General features: G+C 48.2%; 1 protein-coding gene across 3 annotated transcripts in view; it reads right to left on the reverse strand.

Annotated features, from left to right (window-relative positions):
* The window catches only part of NAV2 (neuron navigator 2), a 389315-nt gene that overhangs the window by 262040 nt on the left and 114449 nt on the right, over nt 1-12826 (reverse strand). The window lies entirely within an intron of this gene.

Here is a 12826-nt window from a genome sequence, read left to right on the forward strand (position 1 = left end):
CGAGACCTGCCCCCCCAGTCCCAGAATCATCTGCACAAAGAATATTTTCTTCCAACGGGCCAAGAAACACAGGAAAACACCTGCCTAAAAACTTTCTCCCCATGACTTCCTGGTGGCGCAGTGGTTAAGAATCTGCCCCCCAATGTGGAGGACACAGGTTCGATCCCTGATCTGGGAAGATCCCATATGCTGCAGAGCAACTAAGCCCGTGCGCCACAACTACGGAGCCTGTGCTGTACAGCCTGAGAGCCCCAACGACTGTACCTGCGCACCACAACTACTGAAGCCGGAGTGCCTAGAGCCCACGCACTGCAACCACTGAAGCCCGCATGATCTAGGGCCCGTGCTCCACAACAAGAGAAGCCACCGCACTGAGAAGCCCGCGCACTGCAACGAAGCACAGCGCCTGCTCACAACAACTAGAGAAAGCTCACACACAGCAACGAAGCCCCAACACAGCCAAAAACGAAAACACAAAAAAACTGAACCTTCCCCCTAAATGACATAAGCCAGAAACAAAATCGAAAACCTCATCCATTCTGAATGCTAAGTTTCACGCGTGGACTTGTGAGTCTGTGGGGGGACACGCAGGTCCTATTTTTCAGCACCATTTTCGTCCCCAGGAGAGGGACAAACATACGGTGGCTCAGGAAGAGAAGAATCCCACCTCGGCCGGGCCACGTGGGCACCTGCAGTTCACATACGAACCCGTGTGATGTCTCCACCACGACGATGTCGGTGATGATCGTGTCTCCACTCGCAGGCCTGCTCTGAGATCTGGAGGGACTCACAGAACAGCGGAAGCCCTGCCCTTGCCCCAGCTCTCACCCTCCACCCTGTTCTTCCCAGTACGGCGCTCAGAGGAATCTCACACGATGGGGTGGTGCCCTTCGAGGCTTCCAGAATGGGGACTGAGGGCCAGGGCCCTTCTAGGGAGGCGGCCCCTCTGTCTACTCCATCTAGGGCCATGAAGGCCTCATCCCAAGAGGGGACAAGGCAGGCGTGCACGTTCTACGTCACCAGGTCCTGAGAACAGAAAACCCCTGTCCACCCCCACCTTGAAACTTCCACTGCTGAGACCCACACCGCAGCACGGTTCCATTCCCACACCTCAGACCACAGCATTGAATCCTTAAATCCACGTTCCTCTCCTTCCTCATGACTCCCAAGTTGTCAGACAGAAAGTCTAGTACGGCAGGAGCATTTTCAGTTTCACAAGCCCTGAGAAGCTAGAGAAGTGGAGCGCCATCTTGGTTATGACAATAGCTGATCGGAAAGGTCAATAATCATTAGATGAATCCGTTAAGAGGGAGAGAGGGAAGGAGACAACATTCAAAGGAAAAGAGGAACACCTGGGTTCAAGTCCCAGCTCTGGTGGCTCCCCAGGGTGGGGATTTGGGGCTGTTTTGTTCCATGATACGTTCCAAGTACCTATAATACCACCAGGCATATTAGGGCTTCTCAATATGTCTCTGTGGAGGAGCGGGTGTATGACCTCGGGTGAGCTATTTCACTCCCTGAGCCTACGTTTTCTTATCTGTAAAATGGGATAAACCCCATGTACTTGCCAGTTCTAACGAGGGCTGAGCGGTACAATATATTCAGAAAAAAAGTGCCTGATGCAGAGCAGGAGCTGAGCAACAACTAACACACAGAGCCTAATACCTGCCAGATGGGTACAGACACTTCACACGTATTAACTCACTGCATCCTCATTCTGTGAGGCAGGTACTGTTATTGTGTCTGTTCTTCAGAGGAGAAAATTGAAGTGTAGAGAGGTAAAATAACTTACCCAAGGTCACAGGGAAGTGGTAGAGCCAGGATCTCAACCCAGGCTGACTGACTCTAGAATCCCTTAGGCACACTCCAACACTGCCTTCTCTGAGTACGCATATCAATTATTCAAATCACCCCTCCATGTCACCCTCCTACGGACCCAGCTCATTCCTCTATTCAGTTATGTTCACACTGAAAGAACTGTTTAAAAATAAATCAAAACACCAAAACTATCCCTTGCTATCTGAATGCCCTGAGGCAAGTCACTTGACTTCTCTGGGCTTCAGTTTATCCAGCTGTAAAATGGGCACGGTAAGGTCCACTTCAGAAGGTGGTTGTGAAGATGCAGCGAAGCAGCATCTGGAAGCGCCTGGCCTCACCCACGTGGGGCTCAGGAAGCAGAGGCAGCAGGTGGTCAAGAGGAGCGCACTGGAGTCAGCAGACTGCTGTCATAGGCTGCCTGTTATGTCTGTGCCCTGTGGCCTGGGTGTCCTCACTTACAAGAGGGGGTAATAATGCCTACATCATTGGGCTATTATGAAGGTGAAACAAGTTCATATACATAAAGGACACAGAATCTGACACATGCTAAGTGTTCAGTAAATAAAAGGAATAATTAGAAATTTGACTGCCAGCATTATAAAATGGGCCAGAACAAAACCAGCCACAGCCTCTACCCTGAACCTCCAGGACACAAATGACTCGAGCACTCACTCCCCTTCTCTTTCACAAGGTACAATTCTAAGAGTCTGGAGCACCCCGACCTGGAAATCACAAACCATGGTAGACTGAGAAGAAGAGCAGGCCAGAACCCGGCCAGGCTGGTACAGAGAGTGAGGCATCCTTCATAAGATATGCCCCCAATGATGTCTCGAGCCCTGGAGGGATCCTACCAGCTGAGGGTTTGAGGGACCATGAGAACATCCCAAAGCTTAAAGCCATCTGCCCCACAACCATCAGCTGAGGTGCGAACAGGCCACGGACAAGGACACTGCTGAGTGGGAGGTGATACAGGTATCTCTGCTCATTCCCTTCCTAGGTGATTAAGGGTATTTTACAATAGACGTATTCTCTCTAAAGCCAGCCCTCTATGTGTCTGTACAATCCAGCAGTAAACAAAGGTTAAGCAAGCTTCTTTCAACATGTACAGGGGTACCTACACACACATACATACATACACACACACATACATACACACACACACACACACACACACAGTGTGGAGCCCTGGTGAGGCCACACAGGTACCTGCTATACCTGGGAGAACTTTAAAGTTCTATAGTGGTCAGAAATGGCTCTGTCAAAGAAGTGAACCTCTCTACTCCAAGCTGTTTAAAACAAGAGCTCTTCTTCTCTCAACTTGAATCTACCTACACACCACTGCCAACCTAACCTTCCAAGAGCACAGCTCTAGTCCTATCACCTGCTCAAAAAATCATCAACGGTTCCCCACCAAATGAAAGGCAGACTTTTGACACTGCAGTTCAAGGCAGTCTTCTCATCCATCCAATCTTCCCCAGCCAGTGTCCAACCTTGCAGGAGAGGCAGTACACGGGAAAGTTAAGAGCACGGGCTTGGGAACTGAGCAGGTCAAGGTGGCCCTTGGAAAGTAAATTTCTATTCACCTCTCTGTACCTCAGTTTTATCCTCCATAAAATGGGGATGCTGTCAAATATATGATAAGGCAGGGACTGACCAACTGTGACCAGGCCAAACCCAACGGACCACCTGTTTTCGTAAACAAAGCTCTGTGGGAACCCAGACACACCCATTTGCTATCTGTAGCTGCTTTCATACCACAGTGACACAGCTGAGTAGTTGTGGTAGAGGCTTTTGGTCCTCACAGCCTCAAATATTCATTGTCAGCTCTTTACAGAGAAAAGTGGCCAGTCTGTGTCACAGGGGCTGAATGACATGATATGCCTACACCTAGCAAATGCTCAGGAATAATTACAGTTACCCTCAGGAAAGCTGGGCCTCACACTTCCCCACCTCTGAAAGCCTGCCACCCCAGCCACCTGAGCGCCTCCACCTGGGGCCACCCTGAAACACTCCACTCATGAAGTCACTCTCGATTTCCTGACTGCAACCCGAGCTGCATACAGAGCAGAGACCCTTACCCTGGCACCACCTCCTCACCCCACTCCCAGATTGTGGCGGAGACGGCATCTAGCCCATCTCTGGGCCCAGACGTGCCTCTCAAGGAGAGGGCACAGCAGGGAGTCAGTAAGTGGTGGCCAGAGTTGAGCTGAATGGGGGGAAAAAGGGCAAATACTTGGGAAACTGATTACATCGGAGACTTAATGCGAGCTCTCAGCGAATCCTCCAACCAGGATCTCAAGTCTCTTTATTGATTGAAAAGAGGAAGGAATAGAGAAAAATCACTCCATGGTGCAAGCTCATTAATCAGGACCCATCAAACAAGAATCACTAATTATCTGGAGCTTCCTCTCCCCAGGTCTTGACTTTCTGAAGAAGTGAGTCACAAGAAAATGCCTAGATTTATTTTAAGAGATACACTTTTCACGGGCCGTGCTAAGCACTGACATCCTTCAGCCCCATCCCCCTCACGTGCTGTTTCAGTAGCTCATGCAATGATTACCATTCTTCCAAGCACCACCTTTGGAAAATAAACTCACAATATCCTTAGTCATCAAAGGCTTCACTGGGTTCAGGACCTCAACAAAAATGGAATAGTGTGTTTTCAAAGGTTTTAAGCAACGGCTAAGGCACGCAGGGCTTCCTCTGTAAGCCTCAAGCATCCAGAATCAACCTCTCCAGAGCCTCTGTCTCCTTCTCCAGAGTTCTGGAGACTTAGGGCTGCTGTTGCGTCTACCCTGCAGCCCACTGATGCTTGATGGGCGAACTGTGAGCAGAAATGGGCAAAACGAAGAACCACACAGTTCTAGGAAAGAACAAAACCACCATTCCCAGCCCAAAAACCACCATCCAAATCATCACGACATTCTAGAGAAAAGATTCTAGAGGAAAAGGCTCTAGCATCGCCGCACACTAGTATCTGAAGGAGTCTTTCTGGCTCTGACCCATCTGGCCGAGTTTACCACCCTCCGCAACCCCTCACCCAGGAGCGCCGCGTGAGGGAAAGGAGCTGCTGTCAGAGGCTTGAAAAGATAAAAGGGGAAGGAAGACAATGACAGCTGAAGCGCGAATTCGTTTTGACTCACTTTATTAGCCCTGACAGAATTTCAAGGAGCGTGTCATTTGTTTGCTTATAACTCCACATCATTCCATATCAAACAGGCGGAAATCAAAGATGGAAAATCTTGACAGATCAAGTAAAGAACCTGATGATTAGTTGTAATGAGAAAACTGATAAAAATCGCACTGTTGTTAAACCAACGGGGAAGGTGCCAAGTTCATACTGCAATTAGCTTTCAAATGAAGGGGGATGCGTAGCACTCGAAGGAAGAAACCTTCCCAAATTCCATAAGACCACTGCACCCAAAGTCGTTGCCCTGACAACTCTAAATCCAGACCAACATGCTGGCAGCCTGATGGATCCAGAAGGCAGTGGAGAGCTTTAGCACAGCGGTTCCAGGAGGAAAAGTGTATAATGTATCTCTTAGAAGGAAATGCCAGGGTGGTACACTAGTCATTTAGCATCTGAGGTGGTTTCCAGTCCATCAGTTGTAAAGAGGACACTACTACTTGGCCTCCATTCAATGTCTCACTCTAGACTTTGGGAACATCAACATCCCATCATTTCCTTGACTGTGCAGTGTGTGGTTAAATGGTTTAGTTCTGATTGTATTGAAGCACAAAAATGATATTGCAACAATAAGTACAGAGTGTCCACCCAGCACCTGAATACCACAGAGAATGATTATTCGATTAGTCATAGCTTTAGAAAGTCAAAATGTACCGTCTGTTATTTAGGGGGCAAAGCTGGTTAACACATTCACTTCTGTATTCCCAGCATCTCACAAGGAGCCCAGTACCTACCCCACAGGAGTGGCCACATGTCCAGAGATCATTTTAACTGCCTGGGGTGACCTGAGGGGACTGAAGTTAGCTGGTGGCTTTTCCCACTTCCCCTCTCTCCCCATAAGAGTTTAATACATCCTTTCTCAATGTAGACCCTGCCTTGATTAAAACCACTGCCTTGAAACAAACATTCAAATGGGTGAATGGTGTCCCCAGCCTTATACATTAGAAAAAGAGGGGGAGCACAGAGAAGCCAGTCTTTTGCTCAAGGCCACACAGTACAGCAGGGACTGAGCCTGAACACTGGCATGGCTCCCTGTTTTGTCAAAAGAAGAGCCCAGTTCTGCCCAGTGTCCTTGGTTCTCACTACATGCCCACCCTGGAGGGCAGTGGCTCTCTTCCATCCCCATCTTTGCCATTTCCCAATGCATTACTCAGGTCATTTGTGGTTTTTCATCAACCACGGTAATTCTACAAGGGCAGTGTGTCAGCAATCTCAGGAGCTGGTGTGGACCAGGCTTGAGACCTGCCTCTGCCCCTCACTAGCCAGGAGGCCCATGGTGAGTCAGGGCTGACTGAGCACGGGGGGCCCTCACTTACATGGCAGTGATATGCAGGTCTGCTTTATAGACGAAATGAGAGCATGTATGTCAGTGATTAACACAGTGTCTGGTGGTTACTCATTCGAATTAAGTTTTGGAGGAGTAAGTCATTCTAAATTGCTGAGAGCTTCCACTTCGGAAAGCCACAGTTTTTAACTATGCCAAATAGATTATCATGATCCCTGCTTTTTTAATTAACCCAACTCCATGTTTTCTGGATGACCCGTGGACATCACAGTGAATAGCATTTTGACGCATACAAGGATGCCTTTAAGGCTGCAGGGTTGCTGGAGTGCCTTTAAAAGACCCCAGTCCTTTAAAATTGGGTGTAAAGTAAAAGAAGTACCACTCAAGCAAGAGCCTCGATGGGACTCTTCCATTGATAAAAATACCTAAGTGGAGGGCTCTTGTGGCACCCCTCTGAGCTGCTCTGAGGGTCAGCAGGGAAGGCTTCTTGGCTCTCAGCTGGTCTCTAGCCAGGTAAGGCTGCTAGAAAGCTGGGCTCCAGGAGCACCTAGATGTAACCAGGGTCTGTATCTTCCACCCGAGCACATGCAGAATGGTACTGCCAGCCCCTGGGCTCAATACACATTTTGGAACATGGCTCACAGAAACTTGTTTATACCAAGGAGTATACATCCCTGTCTGGTCCCAGAAGATAGTGGCAGGGGGAGGGAGGAGCCCACTGCTGGTTTTCTCCCTAACTGGCAGTAACCTACTTGTCTGCACAGCCACCAAAGGGCCACCCTGACACTTGCCCAGATGTATGCTTCTGTCCCAGAGGCACACGTGTACACACACACAGCAGGGGACTAGAGGTGGGGCAGGGCTTATTGCTAATCTGAATTTCCATCCCCCTGGCCCTCACCGGCCCCGCCAGCCTCCCGCACCACCCTTCCTCCTACTTTACCTCTGAATGACATCAAGTCAGGACACAGTGCTCAGAGCTGCATGCGCACGCTGGTGTGTGGAGCAAACCCTGCCTGAGCAGCCGCCTGTGCCGGGTCCCACTCCTGCTACAGTCTTGTGTAGGATGCTAGCGACCACCAGCCAAATTCTGCAGTGAACTGATAAGGGGAGCACCTTCTAGAGTTAGGCTGCTCAGGTTCCAGACATGCCTCAACCACTTCCCGGCAGAGTTATCCTGGACAAGTTCCTTCAACTATATCTGAGCCTCCATGTCCTCATCTGTCAAATGGACTGACTCCCTATTCAGGTTCTCGTGAGATTGAAAAGAGGCCATTTAAATAGGAAGGAAATCTAAAAAAAGAGAGGAAATATACGTATACGTATAACATTCACTTTGCTGTATAGCAGAAACGAACACAACCTTGTAAAGCAACTATACCCCCATAAACATTAATTAAAAAGAAATAAAGATGATGAGAAGAAAAAAAATGTCATCTAACAATGCCCAGCAGGTAGTAAGGGCACACAGTATGTTAGCGGCAATTATCATCACCATGGAGACGACGCCACGCACTTGGCAAACAAAGGATTCCTTTAGTTCTCAACTCGCCCGTGACGAAGATGTTATTCCCCCCATTTTACAGATGAGGAAATGGAGGCTCTGTGAGGGGAAATGACTTTCCCAGTGTCACACACTAGTATGCAGTCTTTGAAAGCAACAACTCTGGCTCCTAATGAGGCCACACTGCTCCTCAGAGGCCCATGCAGGAACCGCCAGCCACAGAAGGGTGAGCGTCACGACCGTGTGAGAAAGACAGCCAGGGACAACGAGGCTCACTGCACAAGAGCCACCTCCGTGTCACCCGTGCCTGCCCCTGGGCACAGAGCTGGCTGCTTGTCACTCACGCCGAACATATCCAACAGGGGAGCTGACACTTGCCCATGTCACCAAAGCGCAAAGCAAACATCATTTCACAACAGGGTTACTATTGGAAAAATAAAAATGCCAGTACAACAGGAGTTACCGCTGCAGGGCTGTATCTGGACGGAAGTACTCAGGAGTAAAGTCCCCCAGTTCCTCCAGCCTGAAGTGGGCCGGGCCGGCGGGCGGAGAAGGGCCGTTCAGCCACACAACGGTGGCATTGTCTGGCGGGGACACCAACCAGCTGCAGGTGGGCGTGCACAGCAACTGCGGAGGTTCTGAAACTGTGCCTCTGGAAAATACATCAGGCTGGTGAACGTGCAGGGAGGCACTGGTGAGATCTTAACGGTGAGCACGTAGGTGCCTGCACCTTGGGGTGACCCACCTTCAATGCTCAGGATGCCCCTTGCTTGCGCCCCGCCCTCCTGGGATAGGCTCCGTTCTGCACGGCACTGCACAGGACACACAGTCCCTTCCCATTCGTTTCCTCACTGATCGCCACCACTCATGCGTGAGGGTGCTTCTGTTGAGAGCCTACTGTGGGCCGGGTGTTTTCTACCTGTGATTTCATCTACAATCTCTCCCCGCTGGGGTGACAGCTACAGGAGAACAAAAATTCTCATCATCTGCTTTGCTCACTGAATTTTTTCCAAACACCCAGTGTGGTGCCTGGCACACAGTAGGTGCTCACTAAATACCTGTTGATGAAACGAATCATCCCCATTTTACATACTGGGAAACAGAGGCTCTAAAAGGTTAAGAAACGTACACAGGGTCACACAGCTAATAACCGGCGACGCTCCACTTGACCCAGGCAGCCTGATCCTGCGGCTACCTGCTCTCACAACAAATGTGCATCCAGGTCTCCCGAGGGCCTCCCTGGAAAGTCAAATAAAGCCAAGTAAAGGCGAAGACTATCACTTGTGGCTTCAGAATAAAATCAGGTTCCCCCTGCGGTACTCCCTTCCCTCTCACTCCAACCCTAGACGCAAGATGTGAATAACTTTCGACCACAATGTCTAGCATCTCCAAGAAAGCCAAATGTCAGAGCCCACTTGGAATTTCTCAAGTGGGCTTTCCCTTCCTCTCTTCATTAGTTACGGACCCATTGGAGATATTCTCTTTCCAAGTGCTTCCTCTATGGCTCCGATGGGAATCAGCCCCGCCTCCCCACCCCTCCCCAGGCAGGCCGGGCGGGAGGGAAGCAGGAGATGGGCGGCCTGTAGGGGAGCTGCTGAACACACTCTTTGACAGCAAATATCCCCAAACCCAATAAGAGATTCTGAGAGGGGCCTGGCAGGATGGCCACACCTGAGGGGCCGGTGACAACCTGGGCAACAATACAGAACTCCCTCCCACCTAGTCACGAACTGACCTTTTAAATATTAGCCTCCCTCTAGCCCTCCAAGCCTCCACAGTTCTGCTCATCTGCAGACTGCAGGTAAGGGGATGCCCGCCATGGTGCTTCCTGGTCACCCCCGTCCAGCCTGAATGCCTCAGCTTAGCCTCCTAGGCACAGGCTCCCCAGGATTTTGGCCCCACTGGGTCCAGTCAGGACCTTGGAGTCCTGGGTTCACAGGATTGTTAAATGCATAAAGGGAAACATTAGACCTAAGGGACACATTTGGACACAGAGTATGCCAAGGCCTCGTGACCTGGGCAAGCCACTTTGTGAGTCTCCACATGTGTAAACTGGGATAATAATTTATTACTGTGAGGACTACATGAGAATGTTTGTAAAGTGCTTAGCACAGAGCCTGGCACTTAGGTGGAATCTTTAAATTTTTTTAAATTTATTTTTGGCCACACCATGCAGCACGCAGGATCTTAGTTCCTGGACCAGGGATCGAACCCGTGCCCCTTGAAGTGAGAGCGCAGAGTCTTAACCACTGGACCGCCAGGGAAGTCCCAGGAACCTTTAAATGTTAATTTCCTTTCCTGCCTTGTCTCCATGTCCCCAACCCACAGATTCCTCTGGTCCACCTCTCACACCACAGGCTCTGTGCCATGTTAGCCTTCGGGTCCTGCTGTTGGATTTTCTGGTCTGGTGTGTCCTCTCACATCCCCTCCATTTAGCAGGATGTTCTTTTCCAGAAATCAGCCCTGACTGCCAGGCTTCTCTCCCTTTTTTTGAAATCTTAGTGCCCCTACAATTAAATACACCTGTGTGCCCAGCTCCCCAGCCCCAGGGCCTTTGCCCACACCATCTTCTCTGCCAGCAGCGCCATCTCTACCCCACCACCTGGCGAATGCCTATTCGGTGTCTTAAAAGCCTAGTCAAGTGTCAACCCCTGTAAAGCCATTCCCAACTCACTGTCTCACTCCCAACAGGAAATTCTTTGTTCCTTCTTCTGGGCTCCAAAAGCACTTTGCACATGCCTTCATCATGGTTAGTATAACCATCCACACCTCAACTGGGGGCTTCTCCAGAGTAGAGAACAAATTTTCTGCATCTTTGAAACATTAGCACAATGCCTGACTCCCTACAGGAGCTCAATAAACAAGCACTTATTGACTTATTGGAGGGTCAATGGGTGGATGGATGGACAAGAAATGGAGGGGTAGACCAGTGAATGTTCAGATGGATGGACAGACGGATGAATAAATGGGATGGATGAATGAATCTTGTTTCCCTTCACTGCCTAGAACATAAAGTCCATGAAATCAAGATGATGATTGGTGTATCTTTTAGACCAGTGGTTGTACAAGGCACAGAATAGGCAACACTTTGCTGTGAGAATTTCTAGCAACATGGGAGCGACCACCTGACTGTGGACATTAAAGTGTTACTTAAACGATACACACACAGAAACACACATGTGCTAGAGCAGACTTGTACTGGCTCAGGAGAGCTGACTGTTAAACTTTGAGGAAATCTGTAAATTAGTTGTTAACCAGCTATTAATTATAAAGGAATATCAGAAAGAGAAATTTAAGAAAACAATCCCATTTACAATTGCTGTTGAAAATAAGATACCAAAGACTGAGTTTTCACCTTTGGGCAGTTTTCTGGTTGTCCAACTTTGCATGACCAGAATAGCCTAAAATTATTCAAAATATTCTCTGAAAGGATTAACAGGAAATGATTAGACATTCCTGATCTCCGCAAGTAGATATTCCCAGTCTCTGTACAGTGTTGTCTTATGAGACGATTCTGAACCAAGAGACCAATCCATCCATAATTACAATTACAGAATTTCAGTGACAAAAGACCCTCTGGGTGATCTGATACAACCCTAAATTTATTAGTGGAAGAAAGTGAGGCCAATTTAAGTTATTTTTATGTTATCCCCAAACCTAAATACATGGCCCTATATGGACCTAAAAATAAATATATAGGCAAATCATCCATGAGGTCACAATAAAATATACACGATGCAAGTAAAAATGTACTCTTTTGGGGACTTCCCTGGTGGCACAGTGGTTAAGAATCCACCTGGCAGGGCTTCCTAGGTGGCGCAGTGGTTAAGAATCCGCCTGCCAATGCAGAGGACACGGGTTTGATCCCTGCTCCAGGAAGATCCCACATGCCATGGAGCAACTAAGCCCATGCGCCCAAAAAAAAAAAAAAAAAAAAAAAAAAAGAATCCACCTGGCAATGCAGGGGACACAGGTTCAATCCCTGGTCCAGGAAGATCCCACATGCTGAGAAGCAACTAAGCCTGTGTGCCACAACTACTGAAGCCCGCACATCTAGAGCCCATGCTCCGCAACAAGAGAAGCCACCGCACTGAGAAGCCCCTGCTCACCGCAACTAGAGAAAGTCCACACACAGCAAGAGACCCAATGCAGCCAATAAGTTAAAAATTTTTTTAAATGTACTCTTTTGTATGATAAAGCTGAACTTAGAAAAGTGAACATTCTGAATAATCTAAAAATTTTTAATTTTAAATTCCTTTTCCAATTTTGAGATTTAATTTACATATAATGAACTGCATATATTTTAAATGTACAATTTGATGAGTTCTGATCTGCATACACCCATGAAACCATCCCTACAATCAAGATAACAAATATTTCTACCAACCCCAAGAAATTCCTTTTAACGCTTTATAACCCATCCCTCACTCTACCACTGATGCAAGGCTAACACAGATCTGCTTCATGTCATTACAGATTCACTTGCGCTTCCTGAACTATATATACATAAAATGATATATACTGAAAAATTAAGGTATATAAACTTACAATTAAATTTTAAAGGTAGTAATACTCAAAACTCATCACTTCTGAATTATCTTCCTACATTTTACTATTGTTTATGCTCGAGGTGATTTACATCTAGTACACTCATATGGGGGAAACAGGATGTAATGGTGTACACTTGCACATCTCTTGCCAGTTCAGAGGTGTCACATTTGGTAGGCTGAAACCAGCCTCGGTGGGAAGACTTACCTCAGAAATCAGTAAGTGCTACCTATCAACTGTGAGCCCACTGTTAAGGGCCACTAGGCATGCACAGGTGAGTGTTGTGGTGGTGGGGGCGGATTTTCCTTATTTTTCCCCCTCACCCCCTACCCCACACCAAGGAGGAAGTTTTTTGTTACGTAAAATAATGGGTATGAGTGTGCAAATTTAGGGGAGTGCAGACTGAGCTCAAATGCTTTGCATCAAAAAAAGAGAATTCAGGGAGAAAAAGAAGAGGTTTGGAGCTGGACAGACCAGGAAGCAG

The sequence above is a fragment of the Hippopotamus amphibius genome, chromosome 9 (genome assembly GCF_030028045.1).
Source record: "Hippopotamus amphibius kiboko isolate mHipAmp2 chromosome 9, mHipAmp2.hap2, whole genome shotgun sequence".
Classification (NCBI taxonomy): domain Eukaryota; kingdom Metazoa; phylum Chordata; class Mammalia; order Artiodactyla; family Hippopotamidae; genus Hippopotamus; species Hippopotamus amphibius.